We start from the raw sequence: 25,972 nt of genomic DNA on the forward strand, positions 1-25,972 counted from the left end.
CCCAAAGCGAAGGTTACAACACATAAGTCAAAAAATGAAACTGGATAAATCGCAAAAGATGGAAACTTTCGAATTAAAAGTGAAAAATCAAATTAATCAAAGGGGTTAAATTGTTTAAGATGGAAACTTTTGAATTAGAAGTAAATTAATTAAAGGGGTTAAATTACCAAAGATTAAAACTTTAAACTCAAATTGTCAAAGATTAAAATTTTAGGGTTAAAAAGGAAACAAATTTTACCAAAGATTAAAACTTTAAACTCAAATTGTCAAAGATTAAAACTTCAGGGTTAAAAAGGAAACAAATATTAAAACTTTAAACTTAACTTGCCAAAGATTGAAATTTTAAGGTTAAAAAGGAAAAATTCTTTTTTTTTTTGAGAAACTCCCAAAGCTCGTGGTACAATTACTATATGCATAAAGTAGTTGGTTTTTAATAAGGTTTTAATTTAATCTATACTATATAATAAAAGAAACCATTTTTGGGACACTTGTCATCATATTAGGCCATGCCTTATGGATAATTGTTATTTTAGTTTAATCTCTTCTAATTAATTATAGATAATCCTCCTACTAAATATTATTTAGTTTAATTATTACTTTTATATTTATCTATTTACTTCAAATTCAAACTTAGTTATCTAATTTGATATTAGAGTAAATTACGATTTTGGCCCCTGTGGTTATATCACTTTTACCATTTTAGCCCAAAAAGAATTTTTTAACATCTAAGCCCTCAACGCCTTTTTTTCTAACCCTTTTAGACCTCAACATCATTTTTTCTAACCCTTTGGCCCCTAAAAGTAAATGGACGGGGTTAGTGTTTGGGGCCACAAGAATTAGAAAAAAAGACGTTGGAGGCTCAGATGTTAAAAGATTCATTTTTTAGCTAAAAGGGTAAAAGTGATATAACTACAGAGGCCAAAATCGTAACTTACTCTTGATATTAACTATATATTTGAACGTTTTGTTTAGTTTGGTATCAAATAGATTTTACGAAACTAAAAATAAAATTAACGAATATTATTTATCATTTCTACATTTACAAGTTTTAAATAAATGGTTCAATCTAAATATATATCTATACTATACTATATAATAAAACATTAATGTGTGACACCTATCATTCATTGTAAGCATTTATTTTATGATTTTCTTGGTTCACTTTCAAACTTATCTTATATTAATTAAATAAATAAATGAATAATGAGCTAATATCAAATTTCATCCTACTTTAAATTTTGAATACCATTCTTTTATTTTTCTAATAAAATATTATTCTAAAATTTAAATTGTTAATTTAAGATATTTTTAAATAAAACAAATTATTTATCACAAAAACCAAACTTTGTATTAATATATGAAATATTTTTATTGTCATTACTAAAAAAATTATTATATCAATTTTATTACATAATTTATTATAAATCAATTTGTCGGAATTGGTACCAACATTTTATCACTCAAATAGATGCTGATTTGCTTCTTGAATGACATATCTTCTTTTCAAGAACCATCTTCACAATCACCATATCCATCGCGTATCGAGTATTATCCATTAGTATATTGAAAGATATGACTTTTTTTATTATTGGTACATAAGATTAGATTTATTAAACCCGTGTAATACACGTAGTTTTTTAAAGATATACCTTTTTTATTATTTCTATACAAAATTACATTTATTCGACCCGTGTAATACATGATGTTTTTAAAATATAACTTTTTATTATTTGATATATAAAATTAGATTTATTCAATTCGTACAATACACGGGGTTTTTAAGGATATATATTTTTTATTATTTAGTATAGAAAATTACATTTATTCAACCCGTGTAATACACATATTTTTAAAGATGTAACTTTTTTATTATTTGGTATATAAAATTACATTTATTCAAACCGTGTAATAAATGAGGTTTTTTAAAGATGTATTATTTTATTATTTGGTAAACAATATTATATTTATTCAACCCGTGTAATTTGGTATATAAAATTATATTTATTCAACCCGTACAATATGCTTCTTATAGATATAACTTTTTATTATTTAATATATAAAATTATATTTATTAAACTCGTGCAATAAAGGAGGTTTTTAAAAATATATTGTTTTATTATTTAGTATATAAAATTTATTTATTCGACCCGTGTAATACACGGGGTTATAACCTAGTAATTTTTGTAAAAGAAAATAAAAAAATAAAAGTGCAAATCATGTATTTAAATCATAATTGTAAAAGCCAAAATATGTAGCACCAGTGGTCTAGTGGTAGAATAGTACCCTGCCACGGTACAGACCCTGGTTCGATTCCTGGCATGGTGCATATGCTGTGATGACTAAAGCCGTGCACTGGATGGTTCCATTGCTCCACATCTTTCATAGATGAAACAAAAGGCTTTTCTGAGCTAAAATTTTATTTTTTATGTAAGAATTACAAATATTTTTATGAAATTAGAAAATTGAAAATGATAAATCAAATAAACTCGTCTATATATATACAACACATGGATTTAGGGTGTATTAGTTTGCTTTTAAATTATTAAATCTGGATGTATTTTGTAAAATAAGTTTATATCAACAACAAATATGAAAGTAAATGAGCAGGATGTATATGAATGTGTGTATACATATACGTTCATCTCAAGGTTACCATTTCTATTTTCTAAATGCGTACATAATGATAAAAATGTATTTTTTATATACAACAACATGCTTATACAAGTAGGAAATCAAAGTGGAAAAGGCTAGTCATCCATCGTCAAGTTAGGCCATGATAAGTCATTCTTGCACACAAATTGGGTTAAAATATGAAGGATGTTGATGATTTAGATTGGTTATATCTTATCAAGGCATGTGAATATGATGAATTGTGAACTCAAGTTTTTGGGATTTTGAGTAATCATGTGGGTTATTGTCATAGTATGGAACTTTTGGGTAAATCTAAGGCCATCTCTGATATTATTTCGGATCCATGTGCGACAAATAAAAATGGACTCCTAATTGTTAATTGCGTTATTATTTTAAGTGTTTAAAAGGGCCGAGAGGTATCAGGTATTTGTTGAATTATTAGTTGATTAATGAGTTAATGGTAGATGGTTATTATGTTATTCATCCCCTCTAGAACATGAAATTTATCCTAAGTTTATATTTTATTTATATATGTTAATTGATCTACGCTACCTAAAGAAGAAAAACAAATTTTGGGCCCCCTCTAAAACATGGGTCCTATACGGTCGCTCACCTTCACACCCTTAAAGACTCTCTTGGGTAAAATTTAGTGTCTTTTTGAGTTAAATGGTCTCTTTATATGCATATAAACTGTTAGAATTGGTTGACTATAATTGTGAGGTCAAATTCAAGGGTTGGTCATATGGGTTTTGGGATAAACTGGTATAGAATAATGAATTTCGGGATTTTATGTTAAAAGAGGTTTAAACAATTGTAAGTTGTTGGAGATGACATGATTAAACAAATTTTGGGCCCCCTTTAGAACATGGATCTTGTACGGTCGCCCACCTTACACTCCCTTGGGTAAATCTTAGTATGTTTTTGAGTTCAATGTCTCTTTACATGCATATAAACTGTTAGAATTGGTTAGTATCTTGATTCGGGCTGCGAGATGCTCACTCTTATATGAAAGACCGTGGGGGTGGGGTTGAGCCAGTGAGGGGTTGGGTGTTTTTCATTTTCTTTTTTCTTTTTTTTCATTTGTTTTTTTACGTGTCACTCGCTAGAAAATTTTAAAGACCGGATAATAATTGTGCAACTTGAGTGAACAATAGGGACTATTGTTGTGATTTCTTATACATTTTAACGACATGACAATAACTGTGCAACTTGAGTGAACAATAGGGGCTATGGTTGTGATTTCTTATACATAAGAACGGAAGCTAAAGGTTTGACATGCCACATGGGGTGCTAACATCGTTATTCTTAATTTTATGTCCATCTAAAGATAACATATGTCAAAAACAAGTGTGTTTCTTACATATGCATTTAAGCACTACCAGTTTACGATTTTTGATAATAGATTGAAGTAAAAGGCTTGAAAGATTAGCAATGACTTATGGGATGGAATCGTAGATGTTATTTTCTTGTAGCAACAAGTAGCTAAAAGTGATACTGAATATTCCGATGGAATCAGCGATTAAAAAGTGATACTAGACAAGTAGCTAAATATATGTACATATAAGTGGATCCACAATGTTTCACAAAATATGAAACCTGAAAGCGTTTCAAATGGACTCAACCAGGAAGCGGTCCAGTACTAATAAGAGTTGATGAAGAAAGAGAACACCTATATGCATACCATACATACATCATGCATGCAGATGAGTAATAATTAGAGGGGGCAATCTTGACCCAAAGCCTTCCAAGTGGGTCAATTTGGGTTGCTTTTAAAATTATATGGGTTGGTTTGGGTAAGATATTTTAACTAAATGGGTCATAATGGGTCACTTGAAATTTCATCTTGTTATTTTCGGGTCAAAGCGGGTCGACAACATTAAAGAAACGGGTCGATGTGGGTTAGTGTCTTAAAGAAACGGGGCAGGTTTCGGATCGGAATGGGTTTCGAGCCGGCACAAGTATCCGCACGACACGGGTTACAGCACGACACGGGTTTTGGATCGGAACGGGTTCAGTTCAAATTGAGTTTCGGGCCGAGTCGGGTTTCGGCACGACGTAGGTTTTGGATCGGATCGGGGTCGGTTCGGGTCGGGTTTCTGGCCGGCACGAGTTTCCGCATGAGACGAGTTTCGGTTCGGGACGAGTTTCGTACCGTTTCGACCAGTACCTTTTCGAATCGAACCGTTTCCACCCGTACCGTTTCGACAGGAACTGTTTCGACGCGAACCGTTTCGACGCGCACCGTTTCGACGCGCACCGTTTCGACACGCACCGTTTCGACACGCACCGTAAACGCGCACCGTTTCGACACGCACCGTTTCGACGCGTACCGTTTCGACCAGTACTGTTTCGAATCGAACCGTTTCGACCCGTACCGTTTTGACAGGAACCGTTTCGACGCGTACCGTTTCGACGGGAACCGTTTCGGCCCGCACCGTTTCGAAGCTAGGAGTTTGATACGAAGAGAAACTGAAACATTAATCGGCTTTTCGTAAAGTACAAATGAAGAAAGGAATTACAACTGGAGAGCCTGCTTACTGTGTAACACGGGCTCGAGTGGCTGCTAGCCACTCATCGAGTTCGGAACTTTCGGGAGAGTAGATCGAATGTGAGCTCTCTTACTTTCGTCACATTTCATTGGTTCGGATTTAGTAGAAACTCGTTGAACTTTGACTGGACTTTTTTTAGTCAACACACTATTCTTTTTCTGATCACATTTGACAAAAAGTAGAAACAAAAATGACTTACAAGTTACAAGAATTATCACACTTAATAAAAAATCTATACAAGATGTAAACGTAAATATCGTTTACAAACCGGAATTTTAGCTGGAACTATGCAGTTCTTATAACAATTATCACAAGTTCACAACACAGTTTAAATCGGTTTTATAGATCTGCACGTGTTTAATAAAATTCATCCGCAGAAATTTTTCGCTCAGAATTTTGTCGTTTAGTCGCTGCAGATTAGACATTCGCTGCAGATTGGTTATATACAGATCTGATTGGTTGTTATACGAATCAGGAGAGTACAAGTTATACGAATCGAGATTTTGCACATCCGGTACAAAGTTATTCGCAGAAATTATAAGCCGAAAAAAAAAACTGAAATACTGACCTGAAAAAAAAAAAACTGACCCGATCCGACCCGAAACCCGTTCTGACCCGGACCCGACCTGACCCGAAACCCGTTCTGACCCGGACCCGTTCTGACCCGGACCCGTTTCGACCCGAACCAAAACAACCCTTTTTTATAATTGACCCGTTTTGACCCGAACCCGTTTTGACCCATGACCCGACCCGACCCAACCCGTTTGCCAGGTCTATAATAATCCATGTTACGAGTTAATACTACCCAACCTACATCAGTCAGTTCTATCTACAGCTTCTAGTCAGCTAGCTATACATGAAAGAGGTTGCAAAATGATCAGCTTACTGTTTTAATATTCAAGAACCCCAACGGGATTTTTGACTACCACCATCTCCAGCCTGGTTCCACCCACTTGCAGATGTCCCGCCCTCATCAGCCGCCACACTTGAGTCACATTTCCATCCTGCCTGATAACGGGGGGTCCCGGCTTCATCCTTGTTCATGGGAGGACGTGGCTGAGACTTCTTGAAATACTTGGGAATGAATTCATCCACTTTGTCAGGATATTTTCCCCTTATGAAATTCTCAAGACATTTGCGATACGAAAAGTCTTCTTTCTGCCTGTCGGTTGATACAACATAAAAACACCGACTGTCGTGAAATTGTGTATGCTTGGTGACCTACAAAGTTAATAACTGATTATGTGAAATAATAATAATAAAAAATCATTTATTTTGGTAATTCGTATGCAAGTGCTAAAAATACAATATGTAGCAGGTTTACCATGACGTAATCCACTCCAGAACCCGCCTTCTGACCCTTGTCAGGATGGTGCGCGAAGACATTTTCAAGAATGTAAGTTTGGTCATCAGCAGACAACGGATCACCATCATTGTATCTTCACAAAGTCAAGAGTTAGAAGATTCATGGTCCATAACTTGATTTTGAACAGTAAACTCTTTTAATAATGTGATTTAAGAGGTTTCTAAGCATTTGACCTGTTTCTTATTTAGTTAAATCCTACAGCCTAACCCAGTTGACCCGTCAACTGATAAAACATAACCTGATTATCTACTAGGAAAATTAACAGAAAAAAGTAATATAGAGATTACCCAGTTTGGCTCATAATCCGCCTGACTGATTGCATGATGGGCTCGATGTCGGCGAGAATATCTTGTTCATCAGAGGTGAACACATCCAGACGTCTTCGCGCAGTGACTGGTCCTCCACCCAATCTTGAACCATCGTTTGATCCTCCAACTGGTCTAGCCGGTCTGTCTCTTTTTGGACCCCATCCTTCCTTCTTTTTCCAACCACCACCTTCGTCCGGTTTTTGTTCCGCCTTATGGTTCCAGCCCCAAGAGCCGGGTTTTTGTTCAGCATCGTGTCCCTTTTCATCTGTTGACCCATCAGCACAGTCCATTGGAGGTCCACCTGGCTTGCTATTCCATCCAGGTCCATCTGATTTGACAACCTTTTGACCCCACGAACTTGATCCGGAGCCCTTATTAGTGTCGTCAACGCTTTTCTTCCCACCCCGTCGAGGTTCATCTGCCGTGACGACTTTTTGGCCCCATGAACCTGACCCTGAACCAGTAGCGGTCTCGTTTACACTTTCCTTTGAACCCCATACAGGTTCATCCCAATTCGACGCCTTCTGAACCCATGTACCTGTTTCATTTTCACTCTTCTTTCCTCCCCATCCAGATCCATCCCGTTTGACCACCTTTTGGCCCCACAAACCTGACCCCAACTCCTTCGCGGCTTCGTTTTGACTTTCTTTTGCACCCCATCTGGATTCATCTCCTTTTGCCACCACCTGACCCCAAGCACCTGAACCCTCCTCGGTTTCATTATCACTCTTCTTCGCCCCCCATCCGGGTCCATCCCCTTTGACCACCGTTTGGCCCCACGAACCAGACCCTGAACCCATAGCAGTCTTGTTTTCACTTTTCTTTGAACCCCATACAGGTTCATTATCTTCCTTTTCCCCTGATAAACTCCATGATCCAGATGGTTCAACGTCTTTCTGAGATTTTGTTGTCCCCCAGCCAGCGCTAGTTGTCGGTGTAGTCTTGACAGCACCTCCCCAACCACCACCACTGGACGTCCCATCTTCTGGAGTGGGACCTGTTCCCCAAGTTGATTGTTCTACATCCATTCCATCTTCAAAAACTGGTTTAGCAAACCCAGAATCTATCTCAGGAGACCCCGTTTCCATCATTTCCATATTGTAACTGTCAACATCCCCACCTAGACACCCACTATCAGCTTCCTCAGCACCACCCCCGACAATGTGAAGGAAGTTGTAGACATCGATACCGTCTTTTTGGTTCAGTTCCACCTACAAAATATGATTTATATTAGTCAAAGTCATTAAATCATAGTCGAGTAATCATTTGTGATTTAGTGTGGTGTTGGAGTGTTTGGATAGTTTTGCTGCTTGAAGTTGTAACAATAAGTGTTTGACAACTTACAACTATTTACATTTTGATAATACTAAAGGTAAACTAGTAAAATAACTCTGTACTTTGATAAGCACTTTTCTTGCAGCAGCTAGAATCAAACAAAATAGGTGGTTTTAACTTATAACTAGGGGTGTAATCAAGCCCAGAGGCTCGAGAGTTACTCGTGATCGGCTCGGTTAAAAGCTCGAGACTGAAATAGAGCTCGTTTAGTCATCGAGCCCGAGCTCGAGCTCGAGCCTGAAATACAAAGCTCATTTAGGCTCGCGAGCCTAAACGAGCCCAAACAAAATTTTAATTTTTTATATATAATATAATAACAAAGATGATAACATTGGCGAGCCGACCACGAGCCGAGCTTTGGCTCGTTTAAGCGATATTGAAGCGAGCTTGAGCCGAGCTTTTAGCTCGTTTCAGGTTGTTCTCCAAATAGCTCGAGCCGATCTTGAGCTTTGGGTTTTACTCGCGAGCCGAGCTTGAGCTCAAATAAGTTGGCTCGCCTAGTCGGGCTCGGCCCGGCTCGTTTACACCCCTACGTATAACTAAATAACGTTAAGACGTTAAATAGAGGTAGGTTACCCAAACACTATAAGAAACTGAATATTAGCAGACAAATCATTTTCAGAAATATAGGTTGTAATCTCAAGTTCTCAACCCTTTACTTATGAACGGGTAGATTCAGATAGTTTTCGTCTCTAACGGATACGGAATCTAGCTTTAGAAAAACCATTTAAATGGGTTAAGAGTTGGCAAAACTTTACTGTTTACTTTTAAAAGGTGGAAAACAGTTCAGGTCAGAGTCAGACCGCCCCGTTTCGACCCTTAGCAAAGTTTATTATTCGACCCGTCACCCAACTTAGCATATTGACACATTCCACCACTGTTATTCAAAATGTACAATTCTAAGAAACGCATGAACCATGAAATCAAATACGAACCTGTCTTGTGTCCCAAAGAATATCAAACCGAGATCCTGTGCCGACAGCTACAGGTTTTCCCCAAGAACAAGCACCCACAATACTAGACAACGAATCAGTGTAGCACTTCTCAGCTGCCTTTTCAAAGCACCTTTTTGGTGTCTGAAAACAAGTCAAAAGGTAACAGAATTAAGAACATCAAAATCACATACAAAGTCAACATAACAGTATTATAGATTAAACGTCTTACATATACTGTAGCTTCTGAAAATGGTATTTGGAAGTTAAGCATCTTATTGAGTGCCTTTATTCCTGCAAGATTGAAGCCAACTAAAAATCCCGCACAAGTCATGCTACTTGCCAACAGAAGCAGGTGCTCTTTCAGCATGCCTTTGGTAACCATTGATACTGAAGTCGACAGGCACTAGAAATTAAGAGAAAAAAACGGTTGAATTTTCAGAATGAAATGGAAATCCGGTTAAAATATGCAGGTAGAGAGAGACCTGAACAGCTTGCTCAAAAGCACAAGCAATGCCAAGAAGATGTTCGACTTGTTTGATTGAATAAGGAATAGAGCGTGTTGTGTCAATCAAATCGATTACGGGATGGCATGCATCCATAACTGTCATCCATGCATCACCGCTTTTCTTAACAGCTTCTTTCTCTAGAACAACATTAACTGCCAAATCACCTTCTTGATCCTTTAAAGGATTTTTTATCCACACTGTTGTTTCGGGACTTATCCGGGTAATATTGACTTCTTTGACCCGTGGATCACCTGTGAAATAACAAATTATTCATAAACTGGCTCAACCGTTAACTAAAAGTTTTTCGAAGTAAACAAGAGTCAATAAAAAATACCTTTTATAATCGAGTTTAAAAGGACAGGACAAACTGTATCCATAAACTTGTGTGCAGTCTCCTCTAAATGGATACCAGGATTGTCCTCCCAATAGAACTTCAAGCATGGGGTCCACTCGGATGACTGCTGAAATGAACATTCACTGCAAAACAGTAACCATAGACATTAATTACAGTGTTTAATGAACAGTTATATCATTTAAGCATGAAAGTATAAGATTTGATATTTTTGAGGACAAATTGTTTAAATTTTTTTTAAAGCGTAGATATGTGGTTTTTTTAGATTCTAAAAGGCATACAAGTATAAGCAGTTTAATTCGGTTAATCTTATTTAACTAAAGTGTTCCGGAAACCAAACCACATTGCATCATTAACCTTTTTATCAATTTTTCCCACCCTTAAGCAGTAAAAAAGATTATGCCATATTACATACCTGCAGGATATGGCTATATTCTTGAATATCCGGCCAATTTCTTTTTTCTTTTTACGAAAAGAGGTCAGGGTGTCTTCACATTTCGTAAGAACCTTTTCCATGCTGATATCCGATTCCTCCAACAGTGTCTGCATAAATAATATAGAGAAACATAAATCATTATTACTATTACCAATAGCCCAATATTCTTATTATTGTTTTTACTATTGCTAACACTACTACTATTTTGTATGTCTGCGTGTGTGTATAGAGAGAGAGAGAGAACCTTGTTGAGATGAACATGGCCAACAAGCCCAGCCTCAATTTCAGCATTATCTAATGGTACTTGCTGTCTTGTATATCTGTAGGTAGAAATCATCAAGAATAGCAGAGTTATCAAACCATAAATGATGTTCTAACAAGGTTAAAAATAGCAGATTAAATAGCTACAGCTAGAAAGTAAAACATAAGGCATAAACATATACAGATCATGATTTACTTTTATCAAAATGGGTGGGGTCAGCTTGGGCTGACCAGTGATTATAGAAACTGTACTTTTGAAAAATAATCAACTTTCTTTAAATATAGCCATTTACGAGGTAGTTTGCATTTTAATACACATTAGGCAACCTACGAGCAGTTTGGTCTGTTAGATATCAACTATAGGTAGTTTGCATTTTAATACACATTAGGTCGACGATACTTTATTGAATATTAATAAGAAAAAACAACGTCCTTGAGGCTGACTTTTCGCAAATGATTTTGAACCTTAATCGCCGCCTTCTCAACACAATATTTCTCCCCACAATTACAATCATTTAAGTACAGTACCACCAGACGATCATTGTCAGCATTCTTAAAATTCACTCCACATTGCAGAATCTCCTACAAAACAGAGAGTCAGAGACCAGAGTAAATGGGTCAATATTTCTACATATAAGAAAACATTACTAAAAAATTACCTTCATCATATTCCAAGAGGAGTTACTACTTGGAGAAGAATCAAGGACCGCCTTATATGCAGGGTTTGACATGGCGGTTGCAGCCAATACTCCCACCGGTTCACCAGCAGCAAACAAATTTTTCAGCAGCGCCCCATACTCAAATTGAATAATCGAGTTGCTGCAAACGTTCCGAACAGTTCCATCATAGCAAATAACCACATCCCTGAGGATAGACATTGAGTTTTTGAAAAGAATACCAGGCTCCATCAACCCTCTAGATGATCTAATCATTACTTCTCTGCTAGCAATTGAATGAACCATCTCCTCATACGGATCCAGTCCGTTGAACAGGCAGCTCCTAATCAGCCCAAATTCTTCAAATGGGTATCTTTTAGGAAACGGATAATGTCCGACAAAGTGAGAAGACAGATCTTCAGCCAAAGTTCTAGAATATAATCTTCCACGTTCATAAATCTGTAAACCCAAAAAGCCGATTTGTTGAGCTATTTTCGTGATAGCCGAGTCACTCTTCGGATCTATCAAATTTCCCATTGATGAAAATCTTAATATGAAATCTGAAATGGGGGCTTTAGAGGCCCGAAGATGCTTCTCTAACTGCATATCAATCACCTCGTTGTAGTTGAACCGCAAGTGATATAACAAAGAAGATAACTCCTGAAGCCGTTCTTCTATGCTTTTTAGAACATCCGTCGGAACAATGAAGTCCTCCAAACTGAGGTTAAATCCATCGCCAAACAAATTCTCCATTAGCATTGGTTGTAGGGAGTTGAAAAGCTTTAGAACTTCGTTTGGTCCTTTACTGAAGAAGATGGAGCTGATTATTTCATTTACGATCGACTGCATTTTGTCCCGACTGTAATCCAACTTCAAGATCTTGCTGTCGCGGATCGCGAATCTATCACCCGAACAATCAAACCCGCGAGGTAGAGACGTCTCGAGTAGCTCCAAAACCGTCCACAACGGGCCACAATCACGAGCCTTTAACATCGAAGTTTTAGGCAACAGGTTCGATGTAAAAAGTGCTAGTTGCTGGACTTGAGCTTTTGTGAAGAAATGTTTCTTGAACATCGTTTTGAGTGACAACACAGAATCGGTGCCGAGCTGGAGGTTCACATTCCCACTATGGGAGCTAAGAAGTTGCTTTTCGACAGCAAATAGCTCCATCACTTCCGCTTTAGCCTCAGAAGATTGTGGGTAAAAGATGTGGATACAGTCACCATCGAAATCGGCACTCAGGGGCCCACAAATAAGAGGATTGATTTTGAAGGTGTGACCGTCATGGATATACACCGACAATGCTTGTAGATAATGTTTGTGGGTCGTTGGTGGCCTGTTGATGAAGATGAGATCACCCTCCATGATTTTTCTGTGTACAATCTGGCCCGGTTTCAAAAACGTGTGACCTTTCGACCCTTCTCTGAGTGAATACGTAGTTTCGCCATCTATGTAGGTTAAGCATAGTTTATCATCCACTAACTGTTGAAGAAACTTGACGTTGTGCTCCGTGACCCGTTCTTCGAAGGTTATCCTTTGAGCGATCTCATACGGGATGCCAATCTCACCCACACCTCTATACGGGTCACCCGTTATGACACTACGGGACGAAAACCCGGACCCTTTACTGATGAAAAGAGTTTTCATCTTCTCAAGCCATGCTTTTGTAGATGATGAATCGTTTACAGTCCGTACAATCGCATAGCGCGCATTTCTGTCAGGGGAGGCCTGGAAAAATTATAAGTACCAACTACCATGTAAGAGGCAAGAGTAAGAACAGAAAAAAAAAAATATCAGCATATAGTTGATGAAAAAAAAAAAAAAAACAGAATATAAAGCACCTTAGCACCCCTCGATTGTAGATACTGTGAGACGGCTAACTGTAGATCATTCACCTCAACCTCAAGGGACTCAAAATTCGGTATTCCCGACCTTGAACTCTTGATGATCTCCACTTGTCTCAAAACTTTCTTAAGGATTGGCATTGAGATGTCCTAAACAACAACAACAACAATGGTGCATAAACACTTATGAATAAGTCAATAAGTCATTATAAAGGTCAACTAACCGAAGACGTAACAGTGATCCCATCAGAGACATCTGGAGTAGACAAACAATTTGGAGGAACAGGAAGATGTTGCATGATATACCCTTCTTGGGGAAAACACCCTCTACCAGCTAGCTTCTTTTTGGTTGCCTCAGGAATTTTCTTCAGAATTTTCAGTACCTGACATTGATTTTAAAAAAGAATAAAAAAAGGTTAATTCAAGGTGTCTAAAATCTAAATAGACTACATATCAGCTACCACATATAGAGCAGATGTGCGTTTGATATGATTAGTGCAACTTGATGAGATTAATCACTTTTAAGGGTTCAGCAAAAACTTACTATACTTCTTCCTTTTTATCATTCAGGGTCAAAAAAAAATTTAAAAACTGTTTTTTCGGATTGAGTAGTTTTGATTACTACCTCAGATGGAAGTAACGGTCGAGTACTTCCATGACCACCATAACGGTATCCGTAACTATCTAGAAAATCCCAAGAACCGTCTCTATTTTTTGCTGTTCTCGATGGAAGTTTAAGCTCCAAGAAACATGCACCATCCTGTTTCTGGTTTTCACTGACAGTAACTTGTGCGGTTTCCTATATTAACATGTGACAAAGATAAGCAAAGAAATCAACATTCACCAAGATCATTACTAATTATCAAGTGAAAATGCATGCCAAATTTTTCATATATTAAGACTTTTGAAAGTTTGATATAGGTTTTTACCTTGCAGCAAAAGGCAAACGCTCTCTCAAGTCTCAAGCACCCCAGTGTTCTTAGATTGCAACTGAAAACACAAACAAACATAAGAAAATAGAAATTAAGATATTGAGGCATGTCTCAATATGCATATCTTCTAATCTTCTTTTGGAAAAACAAATAGCTAAAACAAGAACAGTAAGGAATAAATTGTGAAAGTGAGTCTGTTAATGACTTCATGGATAGGTCAGTGCTATTAAATGTGTGCCTTAAAAGTTAAAAAGCGGCAAAAAGATCATGAGACAACAAGGGAAGAATTCATTTACTTAAAAAAAGGTTGTAGCATAGATGTCATCCGAGAACATAAACACTAAAGAAGATAAAAAAAAAACTAAGTACTCTTTTATCCTTGAACTTCAAGCACTTGAGGCATATTAAACTCAGTATACGCTTCAACTCACTAATATGTGAGGGATGATATATTGGAATCGGAAACTCGATGTACCCGAAATGCCCTGAAATGTGGAAGGCAAACAGAATTTAAGAACAGATTCATGACAGATAACCACTTTACAAAAGTTTAATAATAACTTATGATAACATGTAGCACACCTTCACATTTCCCAGTTTCAGATGCACCACAAGATTCACATTTCCCAACTTCAAGTGGAAGTCCAAGAAAAGGATTTGTCAGCTGACTCGCGTGGTTGATGGGGCAGTCACTAATGGAGGCCAAGCACTACTCGCCATTATGTGCATGCATCAAACACAAAGAATGTCAGACAAAAACGTTAACAATTTTATAAGTTATAACAATACTTGATACAAGAGGGTGAAACAAAACAGAAAACTCACAATTTCTTGATGAGTGGCCAAAGAAAAACTAATTCCAGTTATCTTCCCCTGTAAAGTGCAGGTTGGCGAATTTTCTTCCATCGATCAAAACCTGTTTCATTGTAACAACAAGCTACATCATTGTCCAAAATTCTAACAACAAATCATTAAGAACTTAACAACTAAGAACACGATATGAAAGAACATTACTCAGAACTATAATTTATACATTTACAGCTATATGTCCATCTTTCCCATTTTAAGACGTCGATCTTCTATAACACTTATACGGATCTTCCATAACACTTATACAAAAGAAAAAAAGGAAAAACAAGCGAATAATTTCATAAAACAAACATCGAAAAATACATCAACCAACAGCCTTAACTAACATCAAACAACAGCCTTAACTAGCAAGAAATTCTTTCAAAGCACCACAAGTCACAGCCACAAAAGAAATTTAAAGTACTTTATGAACTCATGGCAGTTATTTTCGTTGAAGCATTATACGATGTCTAACAGATGACACAATTATCCTTGTAAGATGATTTTTTAAGAGTAAACTTCCGTTTTGCTCCCTGTGGTTTGGTCATTTTAACGGTTTTGCTCCAATAGTTTAAAAATAGCCATTTTCCTCCCTGATTTTTCTAACTTATCTTCATTTTGCTCCCAGCCTCTAACTAGATCAGGGAGGAAACTGGAGACAAACTCGAAGGATTAAGGAGCAAACTGGCAACAAACTCGAAAGATCAGGGAGGAAAATGGCTATTTTTAAACTATTGGAGCAAAACCGTTAAAATGACCAAACCACAGGGAGCAAAACGGAAGTTTACTCTTGTTTTAATTATAATCACTAACCCTTGCATATCGTTTCTACTCAAGCACATTATGCTGAACTCAAACCATACAAAAACCATCTTACATACAGTATTTCTAAACCTAAACAACAAAATTGGAAAATAAGTGAAATCGAAACCCTAGGCAACCATGAAAACAGCTTAAAAACAATAATATGTAAAGGATCATTCAAAACAAGGATTCAAACAACTAAAGAGCAAAATTATACGAACATAAAGCAAAATCTGTACGTATACAGCTACTAGATAAGCAAAAGCATAAGGATCAAGCTAAAATAACGAGCTGATTAAACACATGCATTCATGTAGGAAGAAAAAACGATAATAGTAACCGAAAGAGAGCAGTAGTGTGTTCGGAAGAGCAACGGTTTGAAATGAAAGGCTAATTTAAGCGAAATGTTGCTGCAAAATGTGTATAAAGTTGGAAAAAACCCTAATCGGAACTTACCTTTGACGATCGATTGTGAGGTTGATGAGAGAGAGGGGGTTGTACGTACAGGGGTTTAGGGAGGGAGTGTGTGAGTAGAGAATAAAATATTTTGATTTTTTTTTTCTTTCTTTTACATACGTCTATGGTGTGTCATTTTGACCTTGAAATGACCGGATTACCCATAGACACTTTTTCGTTTTAAATTGAAATTGCAATTTGCAATGTTATGTTTGAGGGTGCAGGTGAGTGTAAGAAATAGAAAGTTTGGCAACAACAATAATCACTTGAAAAAAAAATTAGTTACGTAATAATTCAGTTTTTTTGGAAATCTGAATTAAGGTGGGTGGTCACTCAAGAGGCGTGAGAGTAAATGGTTCGAGTTAATATGTATTCGTGCATTTAGGTCAAACCCAATGTTACATGAAGATTTTTAGAAGAATTTTACCACATCACTATATAATAGATTTTATTTTTTAGTTTCTCTTTCTTCATTAATTAGTTACTCACTCACGATTCCTTTCCTTAGGTTGGGGGCATTGCGCGACACGTGGCAGATGTAGGCTCCACCAGTCCACACCCAAAAAGGTGGAGTGTGGAAGCGGCATGGCCAGGCCGGCGTTGTGGAAGGGGCTAGCCAAACGGTCATCAACAACCAGCCAACCATTATTGACATGTTACCCCAAGCCAGTACCCAACGCCAAGCAGTATTGCCATGCCAAGCGGGCAACGCCCACCAAAACACTAACCCGGGATGGAACACCCGGCGTTGAAGGGCCATCAACGCCCAAAAGTAACGCCCACACCCAGCGGTCTAATAATAGATTTTATTTCTTTCTTCATTAATTATTTACTCACTCACGATTTCTTTCTCCCTCCTCAAGTGCTAAGCCTCAAACATTTTGCTCTCTCCCTTCTCTCTTTCAAATCATCATCCACCTCATCTCACACTCATCAGATGAATTCTAAATGGTTTGCATGGTGATGGTCTTATAAAACAATATGTATAACCAACTCCGACATCACCCAAACCAGATCACTTTAAGTTAACTAGGCTTGAACTTTGTATAATCATAACATGACATTATTTGTTAATATGGTTTTAGATACTTTATAGTAAAGATACTACTTTATTGTCATAAATGTCCTATATATATGTTATTCAACATCAATAGTGGTGAGTTTAACATGAAGCTTAATAAAGGCCAAACCATATCCATGTTATTTCAACATCAAAACACACACCTTGATGGCTTGGGATAAACCTTTGTCCTTGACTCCTAGGAAAGTTTGAGTTAGGAGGTTGGTGTCTTGATACGAGCAATGGATCAAGGAAAAAAAATCAAGGTCAAAAAAACAAGGTTTGAAACTACATGGGTGCTCCAACCAGACACATTGTAAGAGCTTGAGCGAGGGCATAGTGCAATGACTCGAGCCAAATAACGACACAACTAGTAAAAGCAAAAGCTGAAACATTTTAAGCAGGGAAACTCGAATTCCTACCTTAGTCAGTTACCTTCATCCATTTACAAAAAAAAAATGTTATCATAAACCTAAAGTATTAAATTGAAGTCTTACTATGTTTTACCATAAACCAAAAACCACAATTGACACATTAGGCAGATCTCACCCTATTTTGTTATCATATGTCCATGGAAGATATATTAGGCCTTAAAGAATGTCTCGTCTCAAATATCATTTATGTGTTTTGGGTGCATTAAACATGAGATAGGCGAGAACTCTACATTTAATTGTGCTTGAGCGATGGATACATATTAGGAAGTTTTTTAAAAGCAAATATGTGAGCTGATAGTAAATAAAGTTACAAACATAGGCACTCTTGTTGCAACATATGAATAATTAATAATTAAAAATATAATAATTGTACACTAGTGAAAGTTATGAGAACAAATGAAAAGATTAAATAAGATATAAATTAATTTTTTTTTTGAACAGCTAATTTCTTTAATCCCTGTCGTCTGTGGGTCTTGAACCCAAGACCTTTCTCTTTCAAACCTAGGTGTTTAAAAGGCTTTGCCTTTTACCAATGGGCCACCACCCCATTGGTTTTTTTTGAACGGAAGTATTTCATTCAAAACACGCTAGCCACAAGCTATCCTAACAAATACAACAGTTTAAAAAGAAAAATTACACCAATACCCCAATCTAGATTGGGGATATCGTATCTATGTTTAATTAAATTAATTAGTCAATGGTTTTTGTAACTAACGACTTAATGCGTTTCAATGGCCATGATTTGGAAATTGTAACTTTTTTTTAAAGTATTTGGAAATTGTAACTGATTACCGTTGCCTCAGAAAGCTTTTAAATTAAATAACACATAAAATAAAAATAAACTAAAAACTAAATGTTAAAATAAAATTAACAATTGGCTTCTCGTTCACTGGTCCATTACAAGTTCCATAACCTGGACCTAGGCATCGCTGGTCCAAACCAACGCCCTTGCTTTTTCTTTTTTTCACTTTTGGTGCAGCACATGGATTTTTTTCTTCACTAAAGTGTAAATCTAATAACAATTTTGTTAAATAACACCTTTATTTGATCTTATGTTTTAGACGTTTTAATCAGATGTTATTGTTTAATTAATTCCTATAATTCTCAAATGTAAGCAGATGCATTATTTTTAATTATACATGAAGAAATTTATATAATTAATTAATTATCATCTTGCAACTAGAAGTAGAATAGTAATACTAAAACAAGAGTGTGTGTCTATATACATATTTACAAATCATTAATAATAAGTTGATTTATAAGTATACGTTAGTACGAAATATAAGGTTCCTATCATCCTGTGAAAAGCAAACTGTAGTGTTTCACAAAGTGTGATTCAAACTTATAATTTATCACGGTTATCATTATTCGCTAATATGGTAAGGATTCTTGTCAAAAACAAGGATGAAAGGAACCAATCTGATTTATTCTCACAATCAAATACAGCAAAGAGATGAACCAGTCATCACAGATTTACTAATGAATCAAATGATCTCCAACCGGATGATCAATACAATACAAAACCTAAAACTCACGAATGTATGTGTGAGGATCAGGGAACCAGACAAGCAGCCAAGGAGAAGTAAACGAGAGAACAAGGAGCTCGAGTGTGTCAGCTCTAGAACCTTCAGCCCTTTATAAAGGGCAGTAACCCTAAACCACAGCAGGCCTTCAAACGGCTATAAGCCCAAACGAACAAACCCAGCAACAAACAAGCCCGAGACAAGGAGAGAGCCCAAGACACCAACCTCACAATAAAACAATGAAACAAATAAAAGGATAGATAAGAGAAAAATAATAAGGAGCATTAAACTGTATTTTAACATCCCCCCTTCAGTTTAAATGTGTAAAGAGATTAGTAATCCCAAAAGACTTACACATTTCTAAATGATCTTTCGGCAACAAGCCTTTAGTGAACATATCGGCCAACTGATGCTCAGATTTGACTCCCACTGTCTTAATCAAACCTGAAGCGATTTTTTCTCTTAAGAAAAAGAGGTCAACTTCAAAATGTTTGGTTCTGTCGTGAAAAACAGGGTTGGCAGCAATAGATAAGGCTGTTGTATTATCACATTTCAGCACAACAGGAATATCCACATCAACTTTCAACTCCCTTAAGACGTTTATTAACCACAACACTTCACATGTAGCACTGCACATGGATCAATACTCAGTTTCGGCAGACGATCTCGACACAACACTTTGTTTCTTGCTTTTCCAAGAAATCAAAGAGTTGCCAAGAAATATGCAAAACCCCGTGACTGATCTTCGGGTATCAACACATTTAGCCCAGTCCGAATCTGCAAAGGCAGTTAGATGAAAGGTGCTACCCTTTTTGAACAAAATGCCAGTGCCAGGAGCACCCTTTAAGTATCTTAATACTTTGAAGGCAATCTGTGTATGTGCCTCGGTCGGCTTATGCATGAACTAAGACAGATAATGAACAGAATATGCAATGTCCGGTCTAGTATGTGATAGGTAAACTAGTTTACCTATCAGTTTTTGGTATTGAGTGACATCAATTGTTTTTGAATCTTTCATTGTTAACTTTGTCAAAACATGATTTTGTTCTATGGGACAACTAGTGGGCTTGCTCCCACTCATACCATATTCGTTTAACAGGTCCATACAATACTTTCTTTGGGAAAGACAAACACCATCGTTAATTTTAATTACTTCTATCCTAAGAAAAAACTTTAGTAAACCAAGATCTTTGATTAAAAACTCAGTTTTCAAAAGGTTCTTAATCTTATTTATCTCCTGTTCACAGTTCACAGTTAGCAAAATATCATCAACATACACCAAGAGAACAATAAAGACAGATTTCTCAGACTTAATAAACATGGAATGATCACATTTTGATTAAACAAAACCAAATTTAACCAACCCTTGAACAAGTCTTTCATTCCACATACGTGGAGCTTGTTTTAAGCCATATAAAGACTTGTTTAATTTACAGATTTTGTTTTTCAACATTTAACCCTTCAGGTAGAGTCATATAAACTTCTTCCCTAAGATTACCATAAGGGAAGGCATTATTTACGTCAAGTTGATATAGTGGCCAATTGTTTTGAACAGATAGACTAATGACACATATCACAGTTACCATTTTAACGACAGGAGAGAAAGTCTCCTCAAAGTCAATGCCCTCGCGTTGATTAAAGCCTTTAGCAACAAGTCTAGCTTTAAACCTATCAATTTCACCCGTAGAACTGATTTATCAACATATGCTCTGATACCACATGTTGATGAGTTCTGTTTAAACATAATGGAAAACATGAATAACATACCTGTTACAGCAGACAAGCCAACAGAGAATCCAGTCAGAGATGCAGCCATTGAGTTTGACATACTCGTCAGGATGATCTGGTTCCTCCTTAGGGTGTAAGGTTATGATGGTGATGAAACCGAAACAAGGGAAGGATTCGGTTATGGAGAGAGAGACGATTGATGTTATTAGGATTGTGTAAATTGTGTAACCCGTTAAACTCTCTAATAATCTCCTTATATATACACCCAAGAGGAAACCTAATTAGTTAATAAGGGTAATATAGTCCATCAACAATTACCAACTAATTATTAATAGGTTATTAATGTATTTTGATCTATATAAAATAAATGATTATAATGGCTACAAGATTAAATATTATAATAATTATATATTTAATCTCACATGTACAAATTACATGATGTCAATTTTCTACTTTCTACTTGTGTGTGACCATATGTAACACCTCAAAATTTAATTTTTTTTATTTAACATGTTTATGTAGACACTTAGCATGAAATATAGTAGCTAGAAATAACTAACTTGATTAATTTTTTATTCAACAGAACACTTGTGATGTTTCCAACTGAACACTTGTGATATCTCCAGTTGATATTGTGCATTCCGTTACGTGGGGTTCATCACTAGTCTCCACTAAGGTAGGTTGATTTATTATGTATCCTTTATAGATGATTGTACTCATTATACTTGGGTGTATCTTATGAAACGTAAATATAAATTCTTTGGCATTTACGTAGACTTTTAGCGCCTATGTTAAGACGCAATCAACTGTGTTAAAGTGCTTCATGTGTGACAAAATACCTTTAATGCTTTTAGCTAGTTACTTACATCAAATGGTACAATACACCAGCCATCTTGTACCGACACCCCTCAACAAAATGGTGTTGCTGAAAAGAAACATCGTCACCTTATTGTAACTGCTCACTCATTTCATTGTATTTGCTGATGTTCCGAGTGTTTTATTAATAGAAGCACTCCTAACTGCCCAACATGTGATTAATAGGATCCCTACTACTCATAACTATTACGATGAATTATGGGTTTTGGATGTGCCTGCTTTGTTTTTTTATCCTTGATGATCATGTCGTCTCGATCATGCAAAAACCCAACTAACCTAGGTAGTTATGGTAAGTCGAATAACGTATCCATGAAGAGCACGTGGTTAGTATTACATGAGTTGTTTGATTATCTAAACTATTTACGAAACAAACATACATAAAGCTTATGAAGTTTACTTAGTTATCTTGAAGGTTAACTGGTTTGGAGTCAAGATATGATCTTGTTTTGAGTTGTAAGAATCACGAACAAAAGCTTTGATATAATTAGTAATTTGAAAACAATAATTATATGGTCTACATATTGCAACCCCTTATATTTTTCATTTTTAGTTCCTAACAACATGTTAATCCCGTGGGTAAACAGGAACTAGAGGATCCGACAACATCAACTTCTTTGACATCCGTTTAACCTGCGGATCCAACATCAACAAAGGTGGTGTTCCTCTTGCTGACAAAGAGCAAGGTAGGTCGAGGAATAAATAAGATGAAAATGAGTACTTTTGTGATTAAAAGCATGTTGGTTATTTTATCACAATTTAGTGGAAATTAACGTGCATCGGTTCGAAACTTAAAATCGATCTTAAGACATAGATATATCTGATGTTTGTTAAATTTCAAACTTCAAAGTTAATTTTAATTAAGGGATGTGAATTGTACAATTGTACACCACTATAACATGTTATGTAAACTAGAGTTCGAACCTGTGATGTTGGAAAAATTCCCACCGTCTTTCGTTTGCGAAAACCATTGTTACCATCGTTCTATCTACCTTCCGTTTAATAGTTTTGGGTTTTGAAAGCACCGGGAAGACTTTCGCCGTCGTGCCGGAACACCTCCGAAGTCGCCGGTGTTGATCAGTTCTGTTTAGACATAAAGGAAAACATGTGAACATACCTGATTGCATCAGCACAGGCCAAAAGAGAATCCAGATGGAAACGCAGCAACGGTGTTTGACATGATTGTCATCTTGGTCTGGTTCCTCCTTAGGGTGCAATCTAATGATAGTGGTAAGAGAAACCGATAAAGGGTAATCGGCTAGGAGAGGGAGGCGAGATTGATGTTATGTGTTATTAGGGTTTGTGTAATTGTCTAACCCTTTAACCTCCACATTATTCTCCTTATATATCCACCCAGGAGGAAACCCTAATTAGTTAATAAGGGTAATTAGGCCCATCAACAATTACCAACTAATTATTTAATAGGATTGCTATATATTTTGATCCATATAATGTAAATGATTATAATGGCTACTAGATTAAATATATTTAATCTTACATTCTCCCACTTAGCCGAGTAATCATTTACTATGAGTGTTAGATAAGCCTGATCAGGAGTTAAACTCATTTTAGCCTTAAACAAGTACTATAGCAGAGAAATACAGCCGTTGAATCATTATGCGACTCAGGACCCCCATTAATCATACTATAGCCTTAATTTAAAACCTAATCGTTATGATCAAAATACGCATAAGCCCTTTGTTTGATTTGTAACTTTATTTGTCTATATGCCATTATGCCGGCTTGACATATTCTTAGAGACATACAAAATCAAACTGATGAGGAAAATTAACTAATACTTAGTCATTCATAGTACGATATGCAATTGCGCACGGCCATTAATTAATATCCGTTTATGAGCTCTCCTAATAAGACTTATGGGTAATAGCCCTTCAGTTTATAGGATCCTTAAGCATATCATGAATGTATTCGATACAAAACTTAGTTTCCTCAATTCGTTCATAAGCGAATAATTAATTGCGTATCGAAATTTAATGCAGCACCTCTTGAACTGTTATTGTTCAAGGAGTCATGGTTGTAACACCACGTGTTTTCGAATGTCAAAGTCAAAGTCAAAGTCAAAGTCCAAGTCAACATTGACTTTCTTGACTGTAGATAGTCTATTTTATGTTTTAGTTGTATTCTGTGGAGTAAATGTTGTAATCAAAAGAATCGAAGTAATCGAATGTTTAACCAATACGACCGATCTACGACTGTGAATAGTAGGAAATAACAATGCGATAAAGCTAGCTAATCAGTAATCAAACCGATCTAACAATCATCGAACTCGAGACTCGAATTATGCGAATTTTTGGTATTGTTATACGTGTGTGTGTGCCTTATGTGTTACTTGTGCGTGTTTACTTTATGTTGGTGTGGTATTCAAGCAAATCAATCGAAAATCGAATCGAAACTCGAAAGGCAATCGAACTCAATCGAAACCGACATTGAAACATGACTTATACAAGATTGTATGTTAGATATAGTGGTTAGGACTGAAAGTAATTTGACTAGGAATTCTATCGTATTCGTATCATCGTTCATCGAAATCGAAACATCGAAAATCGTCGCGAAATACTCGAAGTGGGTCGCGGATCGAACAGAAGCATCCGGATCGAACAAGCCAGCCGATCGGCTAGCATGTTCCTAGCCGATCGAGCGGCCCATCCGATCGGAGCTCCTGGCCGATCGGCTGCCACTTTCCTCTTTTGGAAGCCTATAAATAGGGCTGTCACTGTCACACTTTCTATTTCTGGAAAGCTCTGACCGAACCAACCTTCTTCTTCACTTTTTCTCAGATTTCTCTCAATCCGGGTAAGTTCTCACTCTAATTCTTGTACGATTTTGATCATTACTTGATTCTACACCTTTCTATCTTTCAAAACTTGGATTCTAACCGTGAAATCACCAAGATCTAAGTGTTCTTGGGTGATGTCATCATGGTGTTCTTCAAGAACATCATGTTTGGGCCTCATTCAACCATGAATAGCTTGAATCTAACCGATTTCCACATAAACAAGTTAAGATCTATCAAAGATCTAAACATCCACATGTTGTGAAGGATTGAAAGAAGGAATCCCCAACTTTCTTTCAACTCTTTTACACTCAATGCCTTTAAACTGGTAGAAACGGAGCTTGAACCAACCCACCGATCATTCCAATGGTTGGATGGTTCAAGATTCGGGTTCTATCTATGAGGTTCACCGACAATGGGTTAAACTCTAAACCGACGTTCTGAACCGCTCAACGGACGGACTTGGGTGATTCCTGTCCGAGCCGGAATGATAAGTAAGAACGAAGGAAATCATAGTTCAACTCGTTATCAAACTACCTCGATATAATGACAAATAAACAAACAGCCAAGTGTTAGACGAAAGGCCGACCAGGTCAGACTTGCTGGCCGAACGGCTAGGCTGTTCAAACAGCCCAGCCGATCGGACATGCCAGCCGATCGACCGGGCCAGCCGATCGGCTAGCACATGGCGTCTCACTTTTCAAACCTTCTGAGGTATAGTATTGATGACGTAGTGTTCGATCGAATATGTCACTCGATTGGTGAACATTACTGTTCGGATCATGAGATACTATGCTTCAACACTTGATTTATTTTACAACTCTTTCGTAGTATCGAGTGCCACCCGATCGAACATGCTGTCCGATCGAGTGACATTCAGCTGAGAACTACAACTGAAGTTCCTAGCCGATCGAGTGAGCTAGCCGATCCAACATAAAGTAAACACGCACAAGTAACACATAAGGCACACACACACGTATAACAATACCAAAATTTCGCATAATTCGAGTCTCGAGTTCGATGATTGTTAGATCGGTTTGATTACTGGTTAGCTAGCTTTATCGCATTGTTATTTCCTACTATTCACAGTCGTAGATCGGTCGTATTGATTAAACATTCGATTACTTCGATTCTTTTTATTACAGCATTTACTCCACAGAATACAACTAAAACATAAAATAGACTATCTACAGTCAAGAAAGTCAATGTTGACTTGGACTTTGACTTTGACTTTGACATTCGAAAACACGGGGTGTTACAGCCTCCCCTTGTTTAGGGAATTTCGTCCCGAAATTAGGCTCGAAGCTGCACATCACCGTGTGTCATTTGGCCAATTTGAC

At 36.7% G+C, this 25,972-nt stretch overlaps 1 pseudogene; it reads right to left on the reverse strand.

Moving 5' to 3' along the window:
* Positions 1-4,268: 4,268 nt before the first annotated feature.
* On the reverse strand, positions 4,269-16,323 carry LOC110877703 (annotated as a pseudogene).
* Positions 16,324-25,972: the final 9,649 nt, after the last annotated feature.

This window comes from Helianthus annuus, chromosome 1 (genome assembly GCF_002127325.2).
Source record: "Helianthus annuus cultivar XRQ/B chromosome 1, HanXRQr2.0-SUNRISE, whole genome shotgun sequence".
NCBI classification, from domain to species: Eukaryota; Viridiplantae; Streptophyta; class Magnoliopsida; order Asterales; family Asteraceae; genus Helianthus; species Helianthus annuus.